At 42.0% G+C, this 24,850-nt stretch overlaps 1 protein-coding gene across 1 annotated transcript in view; it reads right to left on the bottom strand.

The window, feature by feature from the left end:
- The window catches only part of SMARCA2 (SWI/SNF related, matrix associated, actin dependent regulator of chromatin, subfamily a, member 2), a 1,314,671-nt gene that overhangs the window by 715,456 nt on the left and 574,365 nt on the right, over nucleotides 1–24,850 (bottom strand). The gene's annotated exons all lie outside the window — the stretch shown is intronic.

Below are 24,850 nucleotides of genomic sequence, written 5' to 3'. Positions count from 1 at the left end.
GTCCAACTCCGGAACCCTCCACCTGAGGGTTATCATTCAGAATACTTCCGGATGAAGAGTCCACTCCCCTGGGTGAAACGTCTGCCTGCTCAGGTAATCTGCTTCCCAGTTGTCCACACCTGGGATGTGAATGGCCGAAATGTGGCATTTGTGGGATTTGTGCGAGAAACCACCTTCAAAGCTAGGGAACTCTTTGCTCCTCCCTGATGGTTGATATAAGTCACTGATATAATGCTGTCCGATTGGAATCTGATAAACCAGACCGAACTCAGATGAGGCCATGCTATCAGGGCATTGTAGATCGCTCTCAATTCTAAAATATTTATAGGAAGAACAGATTCCTCCTGAGTCCAGGTCCCCTGAGCTCTCAGGGGACCCAAAACTGCTCCCTAGCTGGAGAGGCTGGAATCTGTAGTCAAAATCTCCCAAGATGGTCTCAAGAAGCACGTGCCATGAGACAGATGATCCTGACAGAGCCAACAGGCGAGAGAGTCTCTCACAAGGTTGTCTAGCACTATCTTTTGAGAGAGGTCCGTGTGGTCTCCGCTAAATTGTCTGAGCATGCATAACTGTAGAGGTCTCAGATGAAAGCGAGCAAAAGGAATAATGTCCATGGAAGCCACCATGAGACCAATCACTTCCATACACTGAGCCACTGAGGGTCGGACAGAGGACTGAAGTAAAAGGCAGGCAGCAAGAAGTTTGGACTTTCTCATGTCTTAAGAAAATCTTCATTGAGATAGAGTCTATGATTTTCCCCAAAAAACAGACCCTGTACTTGGAATCAGGGAACTCTTGTATAGATTCACCATCCACCCGTGAGAGCGGAGGGGTGAACAAGAGAGAATCCATATGTGATCTTGCTAAATGAAAAGATGGCACCTGAACCAAGATATCATCCAGGTACAGGGCCACCGCAATTCCTTGAGACCTGGCCACTGCCAAAAGAGCCCCCAGAACCTTCGTAAAAAATTGGGGAGCTGTGGTCAGACCAAAAGGAAGTGCTACAAACTAAAAATGTTTCTCCTGAAAGGCAAACCGAAGAAATTAAAAAGGATCCTTGTGTATAGGAACAATAAGGTAAGTGTCCTTCAGGCCGATGGTGGTCATGAACTGACCCTCCTGAACTAAAGGGAGAATAGAACAAAAATTCTCCATTTTGAAAGACAGAACCTTGATAAATTTGCTGAGACACTTCAGGTTCAAAATAGGGCGAAAAGTCCCCTCTTTCTTTGGGACTATGAAAAGTTTGGAATGAAATCCTCAGCCTTGTTCTGCCAGAGGAACTGTAACGATCACTCCTAGAGAGTAGAGATCCTTGACTCAATTTAAGAATGCCTCTCTTTTTACCAGGTTTGCGGATAGTCTCGACAGGAGAAATCTGCCTTTCTTGTATCCCTGAGAGATCACTTCCACCGCGCAAGGATCTGGAACATCGCAAATCCAAGCCTCTTGAAAGAAAGAAAGTCTGCCCCCTACCTGATCCGATTTTAGATCTGGGGCGAATCCTTCATGCTGATTTGTTCTCAGAAGTAGGCTTCTTGGACTGCTTGCCCTTATTCTAAGGTTTGTTAGGTCTCCAGGAAGTCTTGGTCTGTTCAGGCTTGGAAGAAGAAGAGGATTTTTGACCCTTGAAATTGCAAAAGGAACAAAAATGAGAAGCTTGGCGACCCTTAGGTCTAGTCTTCTTATCTGAGGAAGAAAAGCCCCTTTGTCCACCCGTGACAGTGGAAATTATGGCATCCAGACCAGGACTAAACAAAGGTTTCCTCTTAAAAGGAAGAGACAGGAGTCTAGACTTGGAAACCATGTCTGCTGAACAAGACTTTAGCCACAAAACTCTGCAAGATAGGATGGCAAGACTGGAAGTCTTAGCACTCAACGTACAACCTGCTTACTGGCATCACAAATTAAGGTATTTGTCAATTTTAATGCTTTAATCCTGTCTTGGATCTTCACAGTAGTCTCCTACAAAATTAGTTCAGATAAGGAGTCACACCAATATGAGGTTGCGCCAACAACCGCCGCCATACTAGCCACTGGTTGCCATAGCAAACCTTGCTGAAGGAAAATATTTCTTAAGTACCCTTCCAATTTCCTATCCATGGGGTCCCTTTACCCTCTGTACCCACACATATTATTTACCATTTTTCTCGCCATTAAATGGGCTTTCTAAAGATACCATTATTTTCATCATATCTATGAACTATGAACATTTTTTATGAAATATGATGAAAAAATGGGGGGAAAAACATACCTTTTCTAATTTTGACCCCCAAAATCTGTTACACATCTACAACCACCAAAAACACCCATGCTAAATAGGATCTAAATTTTGTCCTGAGTTTAGAAATACCCAATGTTTACATGTTTTTTGCTTTTTTTATTTTAGTTATAGAGCGATAAGTACAAGTAGCACTTTGCTATTTCCAAACCATTTTTTCCCCCTCAAAATTAGTGATAGTTACATTGTAACACTGATATCTGCCAGGAATCCCTGAATAACCCTTCACATGTATATATTTTTTAACAGAAGACAACCTTGTGTTTCATGCCACCATTTTACCACCAATCTATGCCAAAGTTTGGAGAGAGAAAAAGTGGTGATGTTTTGACAAAATAGCAATTTCAGAATACATGTACTGAGAACTTTTATGGGTTACTGACAAATAACACCACAGTATGTGTTCAGCAACATCTCCTGAGTACAGTGATACCACCCATGTATAGGTGTGTCGGGTTCTCTGGGGGCTAAAAGGCCTTATTGTTAGGGGGTGCATTCCAGTATTCCATCTGTCATCATGCACCCATACCCTATTTGGGACATTTTTTAAATCGGCCAATGTAATTTATCACCATCAAACCATATATTTCTGAAAAGTAGACACCCTAGGCTATTTGAAAAGCTGTTATTTTAACACTTTCCATGCACTAATTCAACCACCAGTCTTTGTCAAACTTTTGGGTGGTCATTTTTTAGTTATTTTTCACACACATTGTACTTTAGGCATGGATTCTCATTTCCTGTTATGTGTTACTGCCAAAAAAAAACTCAATATGTGTTCAACAACATCTCCTCAGTAAAGTGACACCGCCCATAAATAGGTTTGTCGGATTCTCAGGGGGCTAAAAGGCCTTATTTTTAGGGGGCGCATTCAAGTTTTCCAACCTGGAATTTTCATATCTGTCATCATGCACCCATGCCCTATTTGGGACATTTCTAAAGCCGGCCAATGTAATTTACCCCCATCAAACCATATATTGTTGTAAAGTAGTATTTTAACACTTTCCATGCATTTATTGAACCACCAGTCTTTGTCAAACTTTTTGGTAATCATTTGTTTTTTTTATTTTTCACACACATGGATTCTCAGATCCTATTATGTGTTACTGCCAAAGAACACCCCAATATGTGTTCAGCGACATGCATAGGTTTGTTGGCTTCTTTGGGGGTGCAATACCAAACTTCTGACATGTTATTTATTTACACATTTAACATATCTTCTTTGCCTATCTTCTTTTTGGGGGCCTTTTTACATATCCCAATTTATTTGATTGCCATGAACGTGCATATATTTGAAAAGTTGACACCCCAATGTAATGTATATGTAGTGTTTTGATCCCTTTGATGCAACTATTTTAGCGAAAAAAAACATAATTTATGTAAGAACTTACCTGATAAATTAATTTCTTTCATATTGGCAAGAGTCCATGAGCTAGTGACGTATGGGATATACATTCCTATCAGGAGGGACAAAGTTTCCCAAACCTCAAAATGCCTATAAATACACCCCTCATCACACCCACAATTCAGTTTAATGAATAGCCAAGAAGTGGGGTGATAAGAAAGGAGCGAAATCATCAAACAAGGAATTGGAATAATTGTGCTTTATACAAAAAAATCATAACCACCACAAAAAGGGTGGGCCTCATGGACTCTTGCCAATATGAAAGAAAGGAATTTATCAGGTAAGTTCTTACATAAATTATGTTTTCTTTCATGTAATTGGCAAGAGTCCATGAGCTAGTGACGTATGGGATAGCAGATACCCAAGATGTGGAACTTCCACGCAAGAGTCACTAGAGAGGGAGGGATAAAATAAAGACAGCCAATTCCGCTGAAAAAATAATCCACAACCCAAATCAAAAAGTTTTAATCTTATAATGAAAAAAAACTGAAATTATAAGCAGAAGAATCAAACTGAAACAGCTGCCTGAAGTACTTTTCTACCAAAAACTGCTTCAGAAGAAGAAAAAACATCAAAATGGTAGAATTTAGTAAAAGTATGCAAAGACGACCAAGTTGCTGCTTTGCAAATCTGATCAACAGAAGCTTCATTCTTAAAAGCCCAGGAAGTAGAAACTGACCTAGTAGAATGAGCCGTAATCCTTTGAGGCGGGGATTTACCCGACTCCACATAAGCATGATGAATCAAAAACTTTAACCAAGACGCCAAAGAAATGGCAGAAGCCTTCTGACCTTTCCTAGAAACAAAAAAGATAACAAATAGACTAGAAGTCTTTCTGAAATCTTTAGTAGCTTCAACATAATGTTTCAAAGCTCTTACTACATCCAAAGAATGTAAAGATCTCTCCAGAGAATTATTAGGATTAGGACACAAAGAAGGGACAACAATTTCTCTACTAATGTTGTTAGAATTCACAACTTTAGGTAAAAAATTAAATGAAGTCCGCAACACCGCCTTATCCTGATGAAAAATCAGAAAAGGAGATTCACAAGAAAGAGCAGATAACTCAAAAACTCTTCTAGCAGAAGAGATGGCTAAAAGGAATAAAACTTTCCAAGAAAGTAATTGAATATCCAGAGAATGCATAGGTTCAAACGGAGGAGCCTGTAAAGCCCTCAGAACCAAATTAAGACTCCAAGGAGGAGAAATTGACTTAATGACAGGTTTAATACGAACCAAAGTCTGTACAAAACAATGAATATCAGGATGTTTAGCAATCTTTCTGTGAAAAAGTACAGAAAGAGCAGAGATTTGTCCCTTCAAGGAACTTACAGACAAACCCTTAACCAAACCATCCTGAAGAAACTGTAAAATTCTAGGAATTCTAAAACAATGGCAAGAGAATTTATGAGAACACCACCAAGAAATGTAAGTCTTCCAAACTCGGTAATAAATCTTTCTAGACACAGATTTACGAGCCTGTAACTTAGTAGTAATCACTGAATCAGAGAAACCTCTATGACTAAGTATTAAGCGTTCAATCTCCATACCTTCAAATTTAATGATTTGAGATCCTGATGGAAAAAATGGGCCTTGAGATAGAAGGTCTGGCCTTAACAGAAGTGTCCAAGGTTGGCAACTGGCCATCCGAACGAGATCCGCATACCAAAACCTGTGTGGCCATGCTGGAGCCACCAGCAGTACAAACGAACGCTCCATTAGGATTTTGGAAATCACTTTTGGAAGAAGAACTAGAGGAGGAAAGATATAGGCAGGTTGATAATTCCAAGGAAGTGACAACGCGTCCACCGCTTCCACCTGAGGATCCCTGAGGATCCCTGGATCTGGACAGATACCTGGGAAGTTTCTTGTTTAGATGAGAAGCCATCAGCTCTATTTCTGGAAGTCCCCAGATTTAAACAATCTGAAGAAATACCTCTGGGTGAAGAGACCATTCGCCCGGATGTAACGTCTGGCGACTGAGATAATCCGCTTCCCAATTGTCTATACCTGGGATGTGAACCGCAGAAATTAGACAGGAGCTGGATTCGGCCCATACAAGTATCCGAGATACTTCTTTCATAGCCTGAGGACTGTGAGTCCCTCCTTGATGATTGACATACGCCACGGTTGTGACATTGTCTGTCTGAAAACAAATAAACGATTCTCTCTTCAGAAGAGGCCAGAACTGAAGAGCTCTGAAAATCGCACAGAGTTCCAAAATGTTGATTGGTAATCTCGCCTCCTGAGATTCCCAAACCCCCTGCGCTGTCAGAGATCCCCATACAGCTCCCCAACCTGAAAGACTCGCATCTGTTGAGATCACAGTCCAGGTTGGACGAACAAAAGAGGCCCCTTGAATTAACCGATGGTGATCCAACCACCAAGTCAGAGAAGATCGAACATTGGGATTTAAGGATATTAATTGTGATATCTTTTTATAATCCCTGCACCATTGGTTCAGCATACAAAGCTGAAGAGGTCTCATGTGAAAACGAGCAAAAGGGATCGCGTCCGATGCAGCAGTCTTGAGACCTAGAATTTCCATGCACAAAGCTACCGAAGGGAATGATTGAGACTGAAGGTTTCGACAAGCTGAAACCAATTTCAGACGTCTCTTTTCTGTTAGAGACAAAGTCATGGACACTGAATCTATTTGGAAACCCAAAAAGGTTACCCTTGTCTGAGGAATCAAGGAACTCTTTGGTAAATTGATCCTCCAACCATGTCTTTGAAGAAACAACAAAAGTTGATTCGTATGAGATTCTGCAGAATGTAAAGACTGAGCGAGTACCAAGATATCGTCCAAATAAGGAAATACCGCAATACCCTGTTCTCTGATTACAGAGAGAAGGGCACCGAGAACCTTTGAAAAGATCCTTGGAGCTGTTGCTAGGCCAAACAGAAGAGCAACAAACTGGTAATGCTTGTTTAGAAAAGAGAATCTCAGAAACTGATAGTGATCTGGTTGGATTGGAATATGAAGATATGCATCCTGTAAGTCTATTGTAGACATATAATGCCCTTGCTGAACAAAAGGCAGAATAGTCCTTATAGTCACCATTTTGAATGTTGGTATCCTTACATAACGATTCAATATTTTTAGATCCAGAACTGGTCTGAAGGAATTCTCCTTCTTTGGTACAATGAACAGATTTGAGTAAAACCCCAGACCCCGTTCCAGAACTGGAACTGGCACAATTACCCCAGCCGACTCTAGGTCTGAAACACATTTCAGAAACGCCTGAGCCTTTACTGGGTTTACTAGAATGCGTGAGAGAAAAAATCTTCTCACAGGCGGTCTTACCTTGAAACCTATTCTGTACCCTTGTGAAACAATGTTCTGAATCCAAAGACTTTGAATCGAATTGATCCAAACATCTTTGAAAAACCGTAACCTGCCCCCTACCAGCTGTGCTGGAATGAGGGCCGCACCTTCATGTGGATTTGGGAGCTGGTTTTGACTTTCTAAAAGGCTTGGATTTATTCCAGACTGGAGAAGGTTTCCAAACGGAAACTGTTCCTTTAGGGGAAGGGTCAGGTTTTTGTTCGTTATTCTGACGAAAGGAACGAAAACGATTAGCAGCCCTATATTTACCTTTAGACTTTTTGTCCTGAGGCAAATAAACTCCCTTCCTCCCAGTTGAAATTATTGAATCCAACTGAGAACTAAATAATTTATTACCTTGGAAAGAAAGAGAAAGCAACGTTGACTTAGAAGTCATATCTGCATTCCAAGACTTAAGCCATAAAGCTCTTCTAGCTAAAATAGCTAAAGACATATACCTGACATCAATTCTAATGATATCAAAAATGGCATCACAAACAAAGTTATTAGCATGTTGAAGAAGTTTAACAATGCTATAAGCATTATGGTCTGACACTTGTTGCGCTAAAGCCTCCAACCAGAAGGTAGAAGCTGCAGCAAAATCAGCCAAAGAAATAGCAGGCCTGAGAAGATTACCTGAACATAAATAAGCCTTCCTTAGAAAGGATTCAAGCTTCCTATCTAAAGGATCCTTAAAAGAAGTACTATCTGCCGTAGGAATAGTAGTACGTTTAGCAAGAGTAGAGATAGCCCCATCAACTTTGGGGATTTTCTCCCAAAACTCTAATCTATCAGATGGCAAAGGGTACAATTCCTTAAATCTTGGAGAAGGAGTAAATGAAGTACCCAGACTATTCCATTCCCTAGAAATTACTTCTTAAATAGCATCAGGAACTGGAAAAACTTCTGGAATAACTACAGGTTTAAAAACTGAATTTAAACGCTTATTAGTTTTAATATCAAGAGGAATAGACTCCTCCATATCTAATGCAATCAACACTTCTTTAAGTAAAGAACGAATAAACGCCATCTTAAACAAATATGAAGATTTATCAGTGTCAATATCTGAGGCAGAATCTTCTGAACCAGATAGATCCTCATCAGAAATATATAAGTCAGAATGATGGCGGTCATTTAAAAATTCATCTGAAATATGAGAAGTTTTAAAACACCTTTTAAGTTTACTGGAAGGAGGAATAACAGGCAGAGCCTTCCGAATAGAATTAGAAACAAATTCTTTTACATTAACAGGAACATCCTGAACATTAGATGTTAAAGGAACAACAACAGGTAATGGATTATTACTAATGGAAATATTATCAGCGTTTGATAGTTTATCATGACAACTAACACAAACTACAGCCGGAGGTACAGTTACCAAAAGTTTACAACAAATGCACTTAGCTTTGGTAGAACCGACATCAGGCAGTGTCTTTCCATAAGCAGATTCTGATCCAGGGTCAGGTAGTGACATCTTGCAATATGTAATAGAAAAAACAACATATAAAGCAAAATTATCAAATTCCTTAAATGGCAGTTTCAGGATTGGGAAAGAATGCAAAACAAAACAAGCCTCTAGAAACCAGAAGCAACTAAAAAGTGAGACTGAAATAATGTGAAAAAAACTGGCGCCAAGTATGACGCCCACATGTTTGGCGCCAAGTATAACGCCCACATTTTTTTGCGCCAAGAATGACACCCATATTTTTGGCGCCAAAAACGTCCGCAACACACATACGTCAAAAATGACGCAATCACGTGAAAACTGCCGGCGTCAATTATGCCGCCGGAAATGACGAAATTTTTGCGCCAAAAAAGCCTCGCGCCAAGAATGACGGAATAAATTGAAGCATTTTCTGCACCCGCGAGCCTAACAGCCCGCAATTTAGAAAAAAAGTCAATTGAAAATTGAAAATTTTAAGGTAAGAAAAAATATAATTCATATGCATTTTCCCAAAAAATGAAACTGACAGTCTGAAAGAAGGAATACTGATTATCCTGAATCATGGCAAATATAAGTTTAACACATATATTTAGAACTTTACATATAAAGTGCCCAACCATAGCTTAGAGTGTCATGAATAGAAATAAGACTTACTTACCCCAAGACACTCATCTACATATAGTAGATAGCCAAACCAGTACTGAAACGAGAATCAGTAGAGGTAACGGTATATAAGAGTATATTGTCGATCTGAAAAGGGAGGTAGGAAAAGAAATCTCTACGACCGATAACAGAGAACCTATGAAATAGATCCCCTAGAGGAAGACCATGGTATTCAAATAGGCAATACTCGCTTCACATCCCTCTGACATTCACTGCACTCTGAGAGGAAAACCGGGCTTCAGCCTGCTGCGAATCGCATATCAACGTAGAAATCTAGCACAAACTTACTTCACCACCTCCATGGGAGGCAAAGTTTGTAAAACTGAATTGTGGGTGTGGTGAGGGGTGTATTTATAGTCATTTTGAGGTTTGGGAAACTTTGCACCTCCTGGTAGGAATGTATATCCCATACGTCACTAGCTCATGGACTCTTGCCAATTACATGAAAGAAATTGGAGAAAGTATGTGGTGGTAATTTTTTATTTTTATACACCCATTGATTTTTTTACTGTAATTTAGGAGAGCTTGTTGTAAGTTATTGCAAGAAAACACTCCAGGTTGTTTTCTGCAAAACCTCCTGAGTACACCCATGCACCCCATGCATAGGTTTGCCAGGATTTGAGGAAGGTTCAGTTACAATTGTATGACTTGTAATTTGAGTTGACAGTGAGAGTATTTTTTCTGATAGGCCTATCTTTAGTTTGGGGCCTATCGCATACTGCAGTTTTATTTATTGCCATGAAAGTGTATATATTTGAAACATTGACACCCCAATGTATTGTATATGGAGTGCTATGATGCCTTTGATGCAACCGTTTTAGTCAAAAGAAAATTGGAGAAAGTGTATGGTGGTAAATTTTCATTTTTGCACACACATTGCTTTTTGACTATGATTTAGGAGAGCTTGTTGTAAGTTATTGCAAGGAAACACTCCAGGTTGTTTTCTGCAGGACCCCCTGAGTACATCCATGCCCCCCATGCATAGGTTTGACAGGGGTGTTGGTAAAATACAGCACCAATTTCAGAAAAATAGAACAGTGAAATATAAAAAATTTGGCACAGTAAAAGTAAAAGAAAATAAAAAAAAACATAATTTATGCTTACCTGATAAATTTATTTCTCTTGTAGTGTATCCAGTCCACGGATCATCCATTACTTGTGGGATATTCTCCTTCCCAACAGGAAGTTGCAAGAGGATCACCCACAGCAGAGCTGCTATATAGCTCCTCCCCTCACTGCCATATCCAGTCATTCGACCGAAACAAGACGAGAAAGGAGAAACCATAGGGCGCAGTGGTGACTGTAGTTTAATTAAAATTCAGACCTGCCTTAAAAGGACAGGGCGGGACGTGGACTGGATACACTACAAGAGAAATAAATTTATCAGGTAAGCATAAATTATGTTTTCTCTTGTTAAGTGTATCCAGTCCACGGATCATCCATTACTTGTTGGATACCAATACCAAAGCTAAAGTACACGGATGATGGGAGGGACAAGGCAGGAACTTAAACGGAAGGAACCTGTAGAACCTTTCTCCCAAAAACAGCCTCCGAAGAAGCAAAAGTGTCAAATTTGTAAAATTTTGAAAAGGTGTGAAGCGAAGACCAAGTCGCAGCCTTGCAAATCTGTTCAACAGAGGCCTCATTTTTAAAGGCCCAGGTGGAAGCCACAGCTCTAGTAGAATGAGCTGTAATCCTTTCAGGGGGCTGCTGTCCAGCAGTCTCATAGGCTAAGCGTATTATGCTCCGAAGCCAAAAGGAGAGAGAGGTTGCCAAAGCTTTTTGACCTCTCCTCTGTCCAGAGTAAACGACAAACAGGGCAGATGTTTGACGAAAATCTTTAGTAGCCTGTAAGTAAAACTTCAAGGCACGGACTACGTCCAGATTATGCAAAAGACGTTCCTTCTTTGAAGAAGGATTAGGACACAATGATGGAACAACAATCTCTTGATTGATATTCCTGTTAGAAACCACCTTAGGTAAAAACCCAGGTTTGGTACGCAGAACTACCTTGTCTGAATGAAAAATCAGATAAGGAGAATCACAATGTAAGGCAGATAACTCAGAGACTCTTCGAGCCGAGGAAATAGCCATCAAAAACAGAACTTTCAAAGATAAAAGTTTAATATCAATGGAATGAAGGGGTTCAAACGGAACTCCCTGAAGAACTTTAAGAACCAAGTTTAAGCTCCACGGGGGAGCAACAGTTTTAAACACAGGCTTAATCCTAACCAAAGCCTGACAAAATGCCTGGACTTCTGGAACTTCTGCCAGACGCTTGTGTAAAAGAATAGACAGAGCAGAGATCTGTCCTTTTAACCTCTTAAGGACATATGACGGATTTTTTCCGTCATAAAGCCATTGAGCAAACTGAAAGCTGTGTCCTTAAAGGGTTAAAGAACTAGCTGATAAGCCTTTGTCCAAACCCTCTTGGAGAAAGGACAATATCCTAGGAATCCTAACCTTACTCCATGAGTAACTCTTGGATTCACACCAATAAAGATATTTACGCCATATCTTATGGTAGATTTTCCTGGTGACAGGTTTCCGAGCCTGTATTAAGGTATCAATGACTGACTCGGAGAAGCCACGCCTTGATAGAATCAAGCGTTCAATCTCCATGCAGTCAGTCTCAGAGAAAGTAGATTTGGATGATTGAAAGGACCTTGTATTAGAAGGTCCTGCCTCAGAGGCAGAGTCCATGGTGGAAGAGATGACATGTCCACTAGGTCTGCATACCAGGTCCTGCGTGGCCACGCAGGCGCTATCAGAATCACCGATGCTCTCTCCTGTTTGATTTTGGCAATCAGTCGAGGGAGCAGAGGAAACGGTGGAAACACATAGGCCAGGTTGAAGAACCAAGGAGCTGCTAGAGCATCTATCAGCGTTGCTCCCGGGTCCCTGGACCTGGATCCGTAACAAGGAAGCTTGGCGTTCTGGCGAGACGCCATGAGATCCAGTTCTGGTTTGCCCCAACGATGGACCAGTTGAGCAAACACCTCCGGATGGAGTTCCCACTCCCCCGGATGAAAAATCTGACGACTTAGAAAATCCGCCTCCCAGTTCTCGCTGACAGGTGGCAAGAGTGAGACTCTGCCCAGCGAATTATCACTGAGACTTCTAACATCGCTAGGGAACTCCTGGTTCCCCCTTGATGGTTGATGTAAGCCACAGTCGTGATGTTGTCCGACTGAAATCTGATGAACCTCAGTGTTGCTAACTGAGGCCAAGCTAGAAGAGCATTGAATATTGCTCTTAACTCCAGAATATTTATTGGGAGGAGTTTCTCCTCCTGAGTCCTTCAGGGAGTTCCAGACTGCGCCCCAACCTAGAAGGCTGGCATCTGTTGTTACAATCGTCCAATCTGGCCTGCGAAAGGTCATACCCTTGGACAGATGGACCCGAGAAAGCCACCAGAGAAGAGAATCTCTGGTCTCTTGATCCAGATTTAGTAGAGGGGACAAATCTGAGTAATCCCCATTCCACTGACTTAGCATGCATAATTGCAGCGGTCTGAGATGCAGGCGCGCAAATGGCACTATGTCCTTTTGCCGCTACCATTAAGCCGATTACTTCCATGCACTGAACCACTGACGGGCGTGGAATGGAATGAAGGACATGGCAAGCATTTAGAAGTTTTGATAACCTGGACTCCGTCAGGTAAATTTTCATCTCTACAGAATCTATAAGAGTCCCTAGGAAGGAGACTCTTGTGAGTGGTGATAGAGAACTCTTTTCCACGTTCACTTTCCACCCATGCGACCTCAGAAATGCCAGAACTATCTCTGTATGAGACTTGGCAATTTGAAAGCTTGACGCCTGTATCAGGATGTCGTCTAGATACGGAGCCACCACTATGCCTCGCGGTCTTAGAACCGCCAGAAGTGAGCCCAGAACCTTTGTAAAAATTCTCGGGGCAGTGGCCAACCCGAAGGGAAGAGCTACAAATTGGTAATGCCTGTCTAGAAAGGCAAACCTTAGGAACCGATGATGATCTTTGTGAATCGGTATGTGAAGGTAGGCATCCTTTAAGTCCACTGTGGTCATGTACTGACCCTCTTGGATCATGGGTAGGATGGTCCGAATAGTTTCCATTTTGAATGATGGAACTCTGAGGAATTTGTTTAAGATCTTTAGATCCAAGATTGGTCTGAAGGTTCCCTCTTTCTTGGGAACCACAAACAGATTTGAATAAAATCCCTGTCCTTGTTCCGTCCGCGGAACTGGATGGATCACTCCCATTACTAGGAGGTCTTGCACACAGCTTAGGAATGCCTCTTTCTTTATCTGGTTTGATGATAACCTTGAAAGATGAAATCTCCCTTGTGGAGGAGAAGCTTTGAAGTCCAGAAGATATCCCTGAGATATGATCTCCAACGCCCAGGGATCCTGAACATCTCTTGCCCACGCCTGGGCGAAGAGAGAAAGTCTGCCCCCCACTAGATCCGTTTCCGGATAGGGGGCCGTTCCTTCATGCTGTCTTGGGGGCAGCAGCAGCAGGCTTCCTGGCCTGCTTGCCCTTGTTTCAGGACTGGTTAGGTTTCCAGGCCTGTCTGGAATGAGCAACAGTCCCCTCTTGTTTTGAAGCGGAGGAAGTTGATGCTGCTCCTGCCTTGAAATTTCGAAAGGCACGAAAATTAGACTGTTTGGCCTTTGATTTGGCCCTGTCCTGAGGAAGGGTATGACCCTTGCCTCCAGTAATGTCAGCAATAATTTCCTTCAAGCCAGGCCCGAATAAGGTCTGCCCCTTGAAAGGAATGTTGAGTAATTTAGACTTTGAAGTCACGTCAGCTGACCAGGATTTAAGCCATAGCGCCCTACGCGCCTGGATGGCGAATCCGGAATTCTTAGCCGTTAGTTTAGTCAAATGAACAATGGCATCAGAAACAAATGAGTTAGCTAGCTTAAGCGTTCTAAGCTTGTCAATAATTTCATTCAATGGAGCTGTCTGGATGGCCTCTTCCAGGGCCTCAAACCAGAATGCCGCCACAGCAGTGACATGCGCAATGCATGCAAGGGGCTGTAAAATAAAACCTTGTTGAATAAACATTTTCTTAAGGTAACCCTCCAATTTTTTATCCTTTGGATCTGAAAAAGCACAACTGTCCTCAACCGGGATAGTGGTACGCTTTGCTAAAGTAGAAACTGCTCCCTCCACCTTAGGGATCGTCTGCCATAAGTCCCGTGTAGTGGCGTCTATTGGAAACATTTTTCTAAATATAGGAGGTGGGGAAAAGGGCACAACGGGTCTATCCCACTCCTTGCTAATAATTTCTGTAAGCCTTTTAGGTATAGGAAAAACGTCAGTACACACCGGCACCGCATAGTATCTATCCAGCCTACACAATTTCTCTGGAATTGCAACTGTGTTACAGTCATTCAGAGCAGCTAATACCTCCCCAAGCAATACACGGAGGTTCTCAAGCTTAAATTTAAAATTAGAAATCTCTGAATCAGGTTTCCCCGAGTCAGAGATGTCACCCACAGACTGAAGCTCTCCGTCCTCATATTCTGCATACTGTGATGCAGTATCAGACATGGCTCTAACAGCATTTGCGCGCTCTGTATCTCTCCTAACCCCAGAGCTATCGCGCTTGCCTCTTAATTCAGGCAATCTAGATAATACCTCTGACAGGGTATTATTCATGATTGCAGCCATGTCCTGCAAGGTAATCGCTATGGGCGTCCCTGATGTAATTGGCGCCATATTAGCGTGCGTCCCCTGAGCGGGAGGCGAAGGGTCTGACACGTGGGGAGAGTTAGTCGGCATAACTTCCCCCTCGACAGAACCCTCTGGTGATAATTCTTTTATAGATAAAGACTGATCTTTAATGTTTAAGGTTAAATCAATACATTTAGTACATATTCTCCTATGGGGCTCCACCATGGCTTTCAAACATAATGAACAAGTAGGTTCCTCTGTGTCAGACATGTTTAAACAGACTAGCAATGAGACTAGCAAGCTTGGAAAACACTTTAAAACAAGTTTACAAGCAATATAAAAAACGTTACTGCGCTTTAAGAAACACAAATTTTCCCAAATTTTGAAATAACAGTGAAAAAATGCAGTTACACTAACGAAATTTTTACAGTGTATGTAACAAGTCAGCAGAGCATTGCACCCACTTGCAAATGGATGATTAACCCCTTAATACCAAAAACGGAATAACAAATGACAAAAACGTTTTTTAAACAGTCACAACAACTGCCACAGCTCTACTGTGGATTTTTACCTCCCTCAATACGACTTTTGAAGCCTTTTGAGCCCTCCAGAGAAGTCCTGGATCATGCAGGAAGAAGCTGGATGTCTGTGTCTGTAATTTTTGCTGTGCAAAAAAAACGCCAAAATAGGCCCCTCCCACTCATATTACAACAGTGGGAAGCCTCAGGGAACTGTTTCTAGGCAAAATTCAAGCCAGCCATGTGGAAAAAAACTAGGCCCCAATAAGTTTTATCACCAAACATATGTAAAAAACGATTAAACATGCCAGCAAACGTTTTAAAATACACTTTTATAAGAGTATGTATCTCTATTAATAAGCCTGATACCAGTCGCTATCACTGCATTTAAGGCTTTACTTACATTACTTCGGTATCAGCAGCATTTTCTAGCAAATTCCATCCCTAGAAAAATATTTTAACTGCACATACCTTATTGCAGGAAAACCTGCATGCTATTCCCCCTCTGAAGTTACCTCACTCCTCAGAATATGTGAGAACAGCAAAGGATCTTAGTTACTTCTGCTAAGATCATAGAAAACGCAGGCAGATTCTTCTTCTAAATACTGCCTGAGATAAACAGTACACTCCGGTACCATTTAAAAATAACAAACTTTTGATTGAAGAAATAAACTAAGTATAAAACACCACAGTCCTCTTACGACCTCCATCTTAGTTGAGAGTTGCAAGAGAATGACTGGATATGGCAGTGAGGGGAGGAGCTATATAGCAGCTCTGCTGTGGGTGATCCTCTTGCAACTTCCTGTTGGGAAGGAGAATATCCCACAAGTAATGGATGATCCGTGGACTGGATACACTTAACAAGAGAAACATAAAACCCCCCAAAAAACATAATTTATGCTTACCTGATAAATTCCTTTCTTCTGTTGTGTGATCAGTCCACGGGTCATCATTACTTCTGGGATATTATCTGCTCCCCTACAGGAAGTGCAAGAGGATTCACCCAGCAGAGTTGCTATATAGCTCCTCCCCTCTACGTCACCTCCAGTCATTCGACCAAAGACCAACGAGAAAGGAGAAGCCAAGGGTGTAGTGGTGACTGGAATATAATTTAAAAAAAAATATTTACCTGCCTTAAAAAACAGGGCGGGCCGTGGACTGATCACACAACAGAAGAAAGGAATTTATCAGGTAAGCATAAATTATGTTTTCTTCTGTTATGTGTGATCAGTCCACGGGTCATCATTACTTCTGGGATACCAATACCAAAGCAAAAGTACACGGATGACGGGAGGGATAGGCAGGCTCATTATACAGAAGGAACCAATGCCTGAAGAACCTTTCTCCCAAAAATAGCCTCCGAAGAAGCAAAAGTGTCAAATTTGTAAAATTTGGAAAAAGTATGAAGCGAAGACCAAGTTGCAGCCTTGCAAATCTGTTCAACAGAGGCCTCATTCTTAAAGGCCCAAGTGGAAGCCACAGCTCTAGTAGAATGAGCTGTAATTCTTTCAGGAGGCTGCTGTCCAGCAGTCTCATAGGCTAAACGAATTATGCTACGAAGCCAGAAGGAGAGAGAGGTAGCCGAAGCCTTATGACCTCTCCTCTGACCAGAGTACACGACAAACAGGGAAGACGTTTGTCGAAAATCCTTAGTTGCCTGCAAGTAGAACTTGAGGGCACGAACTACATCCAGATTGTGTAGAAGACGTTCCTTCTTTGAAGAAGGATTTGGACACAAGGATGGAACAACAATCTCTTGATTGATATTCCTGTTAGTGACTACCTTAGGTAAGAACCCAGGTTTAGTACGCAGAACTACCTTGTCTGAGTGAAAGATCAGATAAGGAGAATCACAATGTAAGGCTGATAACTCAGAGACTCTTCGAGCCGAGGAAATAGCCATTAAAAACAGAACTTTCCAAGATAACAATTTTATATCAATGGAATGAAGGGGTTCAAACGGAACACCCTGTAAAACGTTAAGAACTAAGTTTAAACTCCATGGCGGAGCAACAGTTTTAAACACAGGCTTGATCCTAGCTAAAGCCTGACAAAAGGCCTGGACGTCTGGATTTTCTGACAGACGCCTGTGTAACAAGATGGACAGAGCTGAGATCTGTCCCTTTAATGAACTAGCCGATAAACCCTTTTCTAAACCTTCTTGTAGAAAGGACAATATCCTAGGAATCCTAACCTTACTCCAGGAGTAATCTTTGGATTCACACCAGTATAGGTATTTACGCCATATCTTATGGTAAATCTTTCTGGTAACAGGCTTCCTAGCCTGTATCAGGGTATCAATAACCGACTCAGAAAAACCACGTTTTGATAAAATCAAGCGTTCAATTTCCAAGCAGTCAGCTTCAGAGAAGTTAGATTTTGGTGTTTGAATGGACCCTGTATCAGAAGGTCCTGTCTTAGAGGTAGAGACCAAGGCGGACAGGATGACATGTCCACTAGATCTGCATACCAAGTCCTGCGTGGCCATGCAGGTGCTATTAGAATCACTGATGTTCTCTCCTGTTTGATTTTGGCAATCAATCGAGGAAGCAGCGGGAAGGGTGGAAACACATAAGCCATCCCGAAGTTCCAAGGTGCTGTCAAAGCATCTATCAGAACCGCTCCCGGATCCCTGGATCTGGATCCGTAGCGAGGAAGTTTGGCGTTCTGGCGAGACGCCATGAGATCTATCTCTGGTTTGCCCCAACGTCGAAGTATTTGGGCAAAGACCTCCGGATGAAGTTCCCACTCCCCCGGATGAAAAGTCTGGCGACTCAAGAAATCCGCCTCCCAGTTCTCCACTCCCGGGATGTGGATTGCTGACAGGTGGCAAGAGTGAGACTCTGCTCAGCGAATTATCTTTGATACTTCCATCATTGCTAGGGAGCTTCTTGTCCCTCCTTGATGGTTGATGTACGCTACAGTCGTGATGTTGTCCGACTGAAACCTGATGAATCCCCGAGTTTTTAACTGGGGCCAAGTCAGAAGGGCATTGAGAACTGCTCTCAATTCCAGAATGTTTATTGGTAGGAGACTTTCCTCCTGATTCCATTGTCCCTGAGCCTTCAGAGAATTCCAGACAGCGCCCCAACCTAGTAGGCTGGCGTCTGTTGTTACAATTGTCCAGTCCGGCCTGCTGAATGGCATCCCCCTGGACAGATGTGGCCGAGAAAGCCACCATAGAAGAGAGTTTCTGGTCTCTTGATCCAGATTCAGAGTAGGGGACAAGTCTGAGTAATCCCCATTCCACTGACTTAGCATGCACAATTGCAGCGGTCTGAGATGTAGACGTGCAAAGGGAACTATGTCCATTGCTGCTACCATTAAGCCGATCACCTCCATGCATTGAGCTACTGACGGGAGTTGAATGGAATGAAGGACACGGCATGCATTTAGAAGCTTTGTTAATCTGTCTTCTGTCAGATAAATCTTCATTTCCACAGAATCTATAAGAGTCCCTAAGAATGGAACTCTTGTGAGAGGAAAAAGAGAACTCTTCTTTTCGTTCACTTTCCATCCATGCGACCTTAGAAATGCCAGAACTAACTCTGTATGAGACTTGGCAGTTTGAAAGCTTGAAGCTTGTATCAGAATGTCGTCTAGGTACGGAGCTACCGAAATTCCTCGCGGTCTTAGTACCGCCAGAAGGGCACCCAGAACCTTTGTGAAGATTCTTGGAGCCGTAGCCAATCCGAATGGAAGAGCTACAAACTGGTAATGCCTGTCTAAGAAGGCAAACCTTAGATACCGGTAATGATCTTTGTGAATCGGTATGTGAAGGTAAGCATCCTTTAAATCCACTGTGGTCATGTACTGACCCCTTTGGATCATGGGTAAGATTGTCCGAATAGTTTCCATTTTGAACGATGGAACTCTTAGGAATTTGTTTAGGATCTTTAAATCCAAGATTGGCCTGAAAGTTCCCTCTTTTTTGGGAACCACAAACAGGTTTGAGTAAAACCCTTGTCCTTGTTCCGACCGCGGAACCGGATGGATCACTCCCATTAATAACAGATCTTGTACACAGCGTAGAAACGCTTCTTTCTTTATCTGGTTTGTTGACAACCTTGACAGATGAAATCTCCCTCTTGGGGGAGAGAATTTGAAGTCTAGAAGGTATCCCTGAGATATGATCTCTAGCGCCCAGGGATCCTGAACATCTCTTGCCCAAGCCTGGGCGAAGAAAGAGAGTCTGCCCCCCACTAGATCCGGTCCCGGATCGGGGGCCCTCGGTTCATGCTGTCTTTGGGGCAGCAGCAGGTTTCCTGGCCTGCTTGCCCTTGTTCCAGGACTGGTTAGGTTTCCAGCCTTGTCTGTAACGAGCAACAGTTCCTTCCTGTTTTGGTGCAGTGGAAGTTGGTGCTGCTCCTGCTTTGAAATTCCGAAAGGGACGAAAATTAGACTGTCTAGCCTTAGCTTTGGCTTTGTCTTGAGGCAGGGCGTGACCCTTACCTCCTGTAATGTCAGCGATAATTTCTTTCAAACCGGGCCCAAATAAAGTTTGCCCCTTGAAAGGTATATTAAGTAATTTGGACTTAGAAGTTACATCAGCTGACCAGGATTTTAGCCACAGCGCCCTACGTGCCTGAATGGCGAATCCTGAGTTCTTAGCCGTAAGTTTGGTTAAATGTACTACGGCCTCCGAAATGAATGAATTAGCTAGTTTAAGGACTCTAAGCCTGTCCGTAATGTCGTCCAGCGTAGCTGAACTAAGGTTCTCTTCCAGAGACTCAATCCAAAATGCTGCCGCAGTCGTAATCGGCGCGATGCATGCAAGGGGTTGTAATATAAAACCTTGTTGAACAAACATTTTCTTAAGGTAACCCTCTAATTTCTTATCCATAGGATCTGAAAAAGCACAGCTATCCTCCACCGGGATAGTGGTGCGCTTAGCTAAAGTAGAAACTGCTCCCTCCACCCTAGGGACCGTTTGCCATAAGTCCCGTGTGGTGGCGTCTATTGGAAACATCTTTCTAAATATTGGAGGGGGTGAGAACGGCACACCGGGTCTATCCCACTCCTTAGTAACAATTTCAGTTAATCTCTTAGGTATAGGAAAAACGTCAGTACTCGCCGGTACCGCAAAGTATTTATCCAACCTACACAATTTCTCTGGTATTGCAACAGTGTTACAATCATTAAGAGCCGCTAAGACCTCCCCTAGTAATACACGGAGGTTTTCCAATTTAAATTTAAAATTTGAAATATCTGAATCCAATCTGCTTGGATCAGAACCGTCACCCACAGAATGAAGCTCTCCGTCCTCATGCTCTGCAAGCTGTGACGCAGTATCAGACATGGCCCTAGAATTATCAGCGCACTCTGTTCTCACCCCAGAGTGATCACGCTTGCCTCTTAGTTCTGGTAATTTAGCCAAAACTTCAGTCATAACAGTAGCCATATCTTGTAATGTTATCTGTAATGGCTGCCCAGATGTACTAGGCGCCATAATATCACGCACCTCCCGGGCGGGAGATGCAGGTACTGACACGTGAGGCGAGTTAGTCGGCATAACTCTCCCCTCGCTGTTAGGTGAAATTTGTTCAATTTGTACAGATTGGCTTTTATTTAAAGTAGCATCAATACAGTTAGTACATAAATTTCTATTGGGCTCCACCTTGGCATTGGAACAAATGACACAGGTATCTTCCTCTGAATCAGACATGTTTAACACACTAGCAATAAACATGCAACTTGGTTACAATCTTATTTAACAAAAACGTATTGTGCCTCAAAGAAGCACTAAACGATTAAAGGACAGTTGAAATAATGAACTGAAAAACAGTTAAAGCATCATCTTTAAAAACAACACAACTTTTAGCAAAGGTTTGTTCCCATTAGCAAAGTAACACTAATTAAATTTGCAACCTAAAATTACAGAGCAACGTTTTAAATCACAGTCACTATATAAGTCTCACAGCTCTGCTGAGAGAATCTACCTCCCTTCAAAGAAGTTTGAAGACCCCTGAGTTCTGTTAGAGATGAACCGGATCATGCAGAAAATACAAGAGTAACTGACTGGAAATTTTTGATGCGTAGCAAAGAGCGCCAAAAACGGCCCCTCCCCCTCATACACTAGCAGTGAGAGAGAAACGAAACTGTCATAATCAAAACAAGCAACCGCCAAGTGGAAAAATAATGCCCAAATATTTATTCACTCAGTACCTCAGAAATGCAAACGATTCTACATTCCAGCAAAAACGTTTAACATGAAAAATACCAATTAAAAGGTTTAATGTACTTTTACAGAGTAATTCCGGTGAAATACCATCCCCAGAATACTGAAGTGTAGAGTATACATACATGTCATTATAACGGTATGGCAGGATTTTCTCATCAATTCCATTCAGAAAATAAAAACTGCTACATACCTCAATGCAGATTCAACTGCCCGCTGTCCCCTGATCTGAAGCTTTTACCTCCCTCAGATGGCCGAGAAACAGCAATATGATCTTAACTACTCCGGCTAAAATCATAATAAAAACTCTGGTAGATTCTTCTTCAAACTCTGCCAGAGAGGTAATAACACGCTCCGGTGCTATTGTAAAATAACAAACTTTTGATTGAAGTTATAAAAAAACTAAGTATAATCACCATAGTCCTCTCACACCTCCTATCTCTTTGGGTGCAAGAGAATGACTGGAGGTGACGTAGAGGGGAGGAGCTATATAGCAACTCTGCTGGGTGAATCCTCTTGCACTTCCTGTAGGGGAGCAGATAATATCCCAGAAGTAATGATGACCCGTGGACTGATCACACATAACAGAAGAAAATAAAACCACAACGGCAAATGTAAAAATAAAAATTACCAGTGTGAGATGCCGCTTGAAGCAGTCCCCAATGCAGAGTCCAAGCTGTCCAGGGAAATCAAGGAACTGATGGGCATATAAATTAGTTTAGACGACAATGTTCCCCAATACATCATCGACCAGAAACACCTCCATAAACAGTTGGGGACTAAATCCTACCACATCCACATTGATGCCCGGATTTGCAGTGAATGGTAGGATATCTGGCCTCTGGTGATGAGGCGTTACCCACTCTTCAGCAGCAATGCCAGCTGGAGCAACATGTCTCCTTCTGGCAGTAGTAGCCACAGATACATCACTATCAGTTTATACTGTATCTAATAAATGTATCTGAGCATATGGTAGGGTCAAAATTGGGGTCTGAGTCAGACATAGAGGCATCTGACTCTGACGCAAGGATGGCATATGCCTCCTCAGCACTATATGTTGTCTGTGACATGATTTATTTGTATCTGTCACAGAAAAAAAGAAAATACTAAAAAAAAAAAAATCAACACAAAATTTAAGTTTAAATGAACTAAATGGCTCACAAAAAAAAATACTAAAGAAAAAGTAACCCCTAAAAAATGCAGAGAGCAAAAAATGTGCTTCTGTGCTAGTCCCAGTGATTTACAGTGATCACTGGCAAGCTAGGGGTTAATGGCTCTAAAAAGGGCCTTTGGGTCTCACATTTTTTTAAAAAAAAATTCATTAAAACTAGCTAAATGGCTCTGAAAAGAGCTTTTGGATCTCACAAAAAATTACTAAAAAAATTAACCCCTAAAAAATGCACAGAGAGCAAAAAAGTTCTGCTGTGCTAGTCCCAGTGATTGATAGCGATTACTGGCAAACTAGGGGTTAATGGCTCTAAAAAGAACCTCTGGGTTTTTAACAAATATATTATCTGAATCTATCTCTCCTAAACACAGATCTCTCTCTCTCACACAAAAAGGCAAGTGAGAAGAGGGAGGGAGATCCAATTTATTTCCATTATCAACTTGTGCACATTCTTTTTATATGCAGACTTTCTGAGCCAGCAGCTCCTACTGAGCATGTGCAAAAGTTCACAGTATAGACAAATATCAATATGTTATTTGCTGACAGTTGTCATGATACAGGGGGCAGGAAAACAGAAGGAAACATTAAAATTAGCCAGAAAAAAACATAATTTATGCTTACCTGATAAATTTATTTCTCTTGTAGTGTAGTCAGTCCACGGGTCATCCATTACTTATGGAATATATCTCTTCCTAACAGGAAGCTGCAAGAGGATCACCCAAGCAGAGCTGCTATATAGCTCCTCCCCTCACATGTCATATTCAGTCATTCGACCAAAACCAGACGAGAAAGGAGAAACCATAGGGTGCAGTGGTGACTGGAGTTTAATTAAAATTTAGGTCTGCCTTAAAGACAGGGCGGGCCGTGGACTGACTACACTACAAGAGAAATAAATTTATCAGGTAAACATAAATTATGTTTTCTCTTGTTAAGTGTAGTCAGTCCACGGGTCATCCATTACTTATGGAATACCAATACCAAAGCTAAAGTACACGGATGAAGGGAGGGACAAGGCAGGAACATTAAACAGAAGGAACCACTGCCTGAAGTACCTTTCTCCCAAAAATAGCCTCCGAAGAAGCAAAAGTGTCAAATTTGTAAAATTTTGAAAAAGTGTGAAGTGAAGACCAAGTTGCAGCCTTGCAAATCTGTTCAACAGAGGCCTCATTTTTAAAGGCCCAGGTGGAAGCCACAGCTCTAGTAGAATGAGCTGTAATCCTTTCAGGAGGCTGCTGTCCAGCAGTCTCATAGGCTAAACGTATTATGCTACGAAGCCAAAAAGAGAGAGAGGTAGCCGAAGCCTTTTGACCTCTTCTCTGTCCAGAGTAAACGACAAACAGGGAAGAAGTTTGACGAAAATCTTTAGTTGCCTGCAAATAGAACTTCAGGGCACGGACTACGTCCAGATTATGCAAAAGTCGTTCCTTCTTTGAAGAAGGGTTAGGACACAGTGATGGAACAACAATCTCTTGATTGATATTCCTGTTAGTAACTACCTTAGGTAAGAACCCAGGTTTAGTACGCAGAACTACCTTGTCTGAATGAAAAATCAGATAAGGAGAATCACAATGTAAGGCAGATAACTCAGAGACTCTTCGAGCCGAGGAAATAGCCATCAAAAACAGAACCTTCCAGGATAACAGCTTGATATCAATGGAATGAAGGGGTTCAAATGGAACGCCTTGAAGAACGTTAAGAACTAAGTTTAAGCTCCACGGCGGAGCAACGGTCTTAAACACAGGCTTAATCCTAGCTAAAGCCTGACAAAAAGCCTGAACGTCTGGAACTTCAGCCAGACGTTTGTGTAGAAGAATAGACAGAGCAGAAATCTGTCCCTTTAACGAACTAGCAGATAAGCCCTTTTCTAAACCGTCTTGTAGAAAGTACAATATCCTAGGAATCCTAACCTTACTCCATGAGTAACTCTTGGATTCGCACCAATATAAATATTTACGCCATATCTTATGGTAAATTTTTCTGGTAACAGGCTTCCGAGCCTGTATTAAGGTATCAATAACCGACTCCGAGAAGCCACGCTTTGATAGAATCAAGCGTTCAATCTCCATGCAGTCAGCCTCAGAGAAATTAGATTTGGATGGTTGAAAGGACCCTGAATTAGAAGGTCCTGTCTCAGAGGCAGAGACCACGGTGGACAGGACGACATGTCCACTAGGTCTGCATACCAGGTCCTGCGTGGCCA

This window comes from Bombina bombina, chromosome 2, assembly GCF_027579735.1.
Source record: "Bombina bombina isolate aBomBom1 chromosome 2, aBomBom1.pri, whole genome shotgun sequence".
NCBI lineage: Eukaryota > Metazoa > Chordata > Amphibia > Anura > Bombinatoridae > Bombina > Bombina bombina.
The sequence above is the reverse complement of the archived record's forward strand: the minus strand, read 5'-3'. Positions and strand labels throughout refer to the sequence as shown.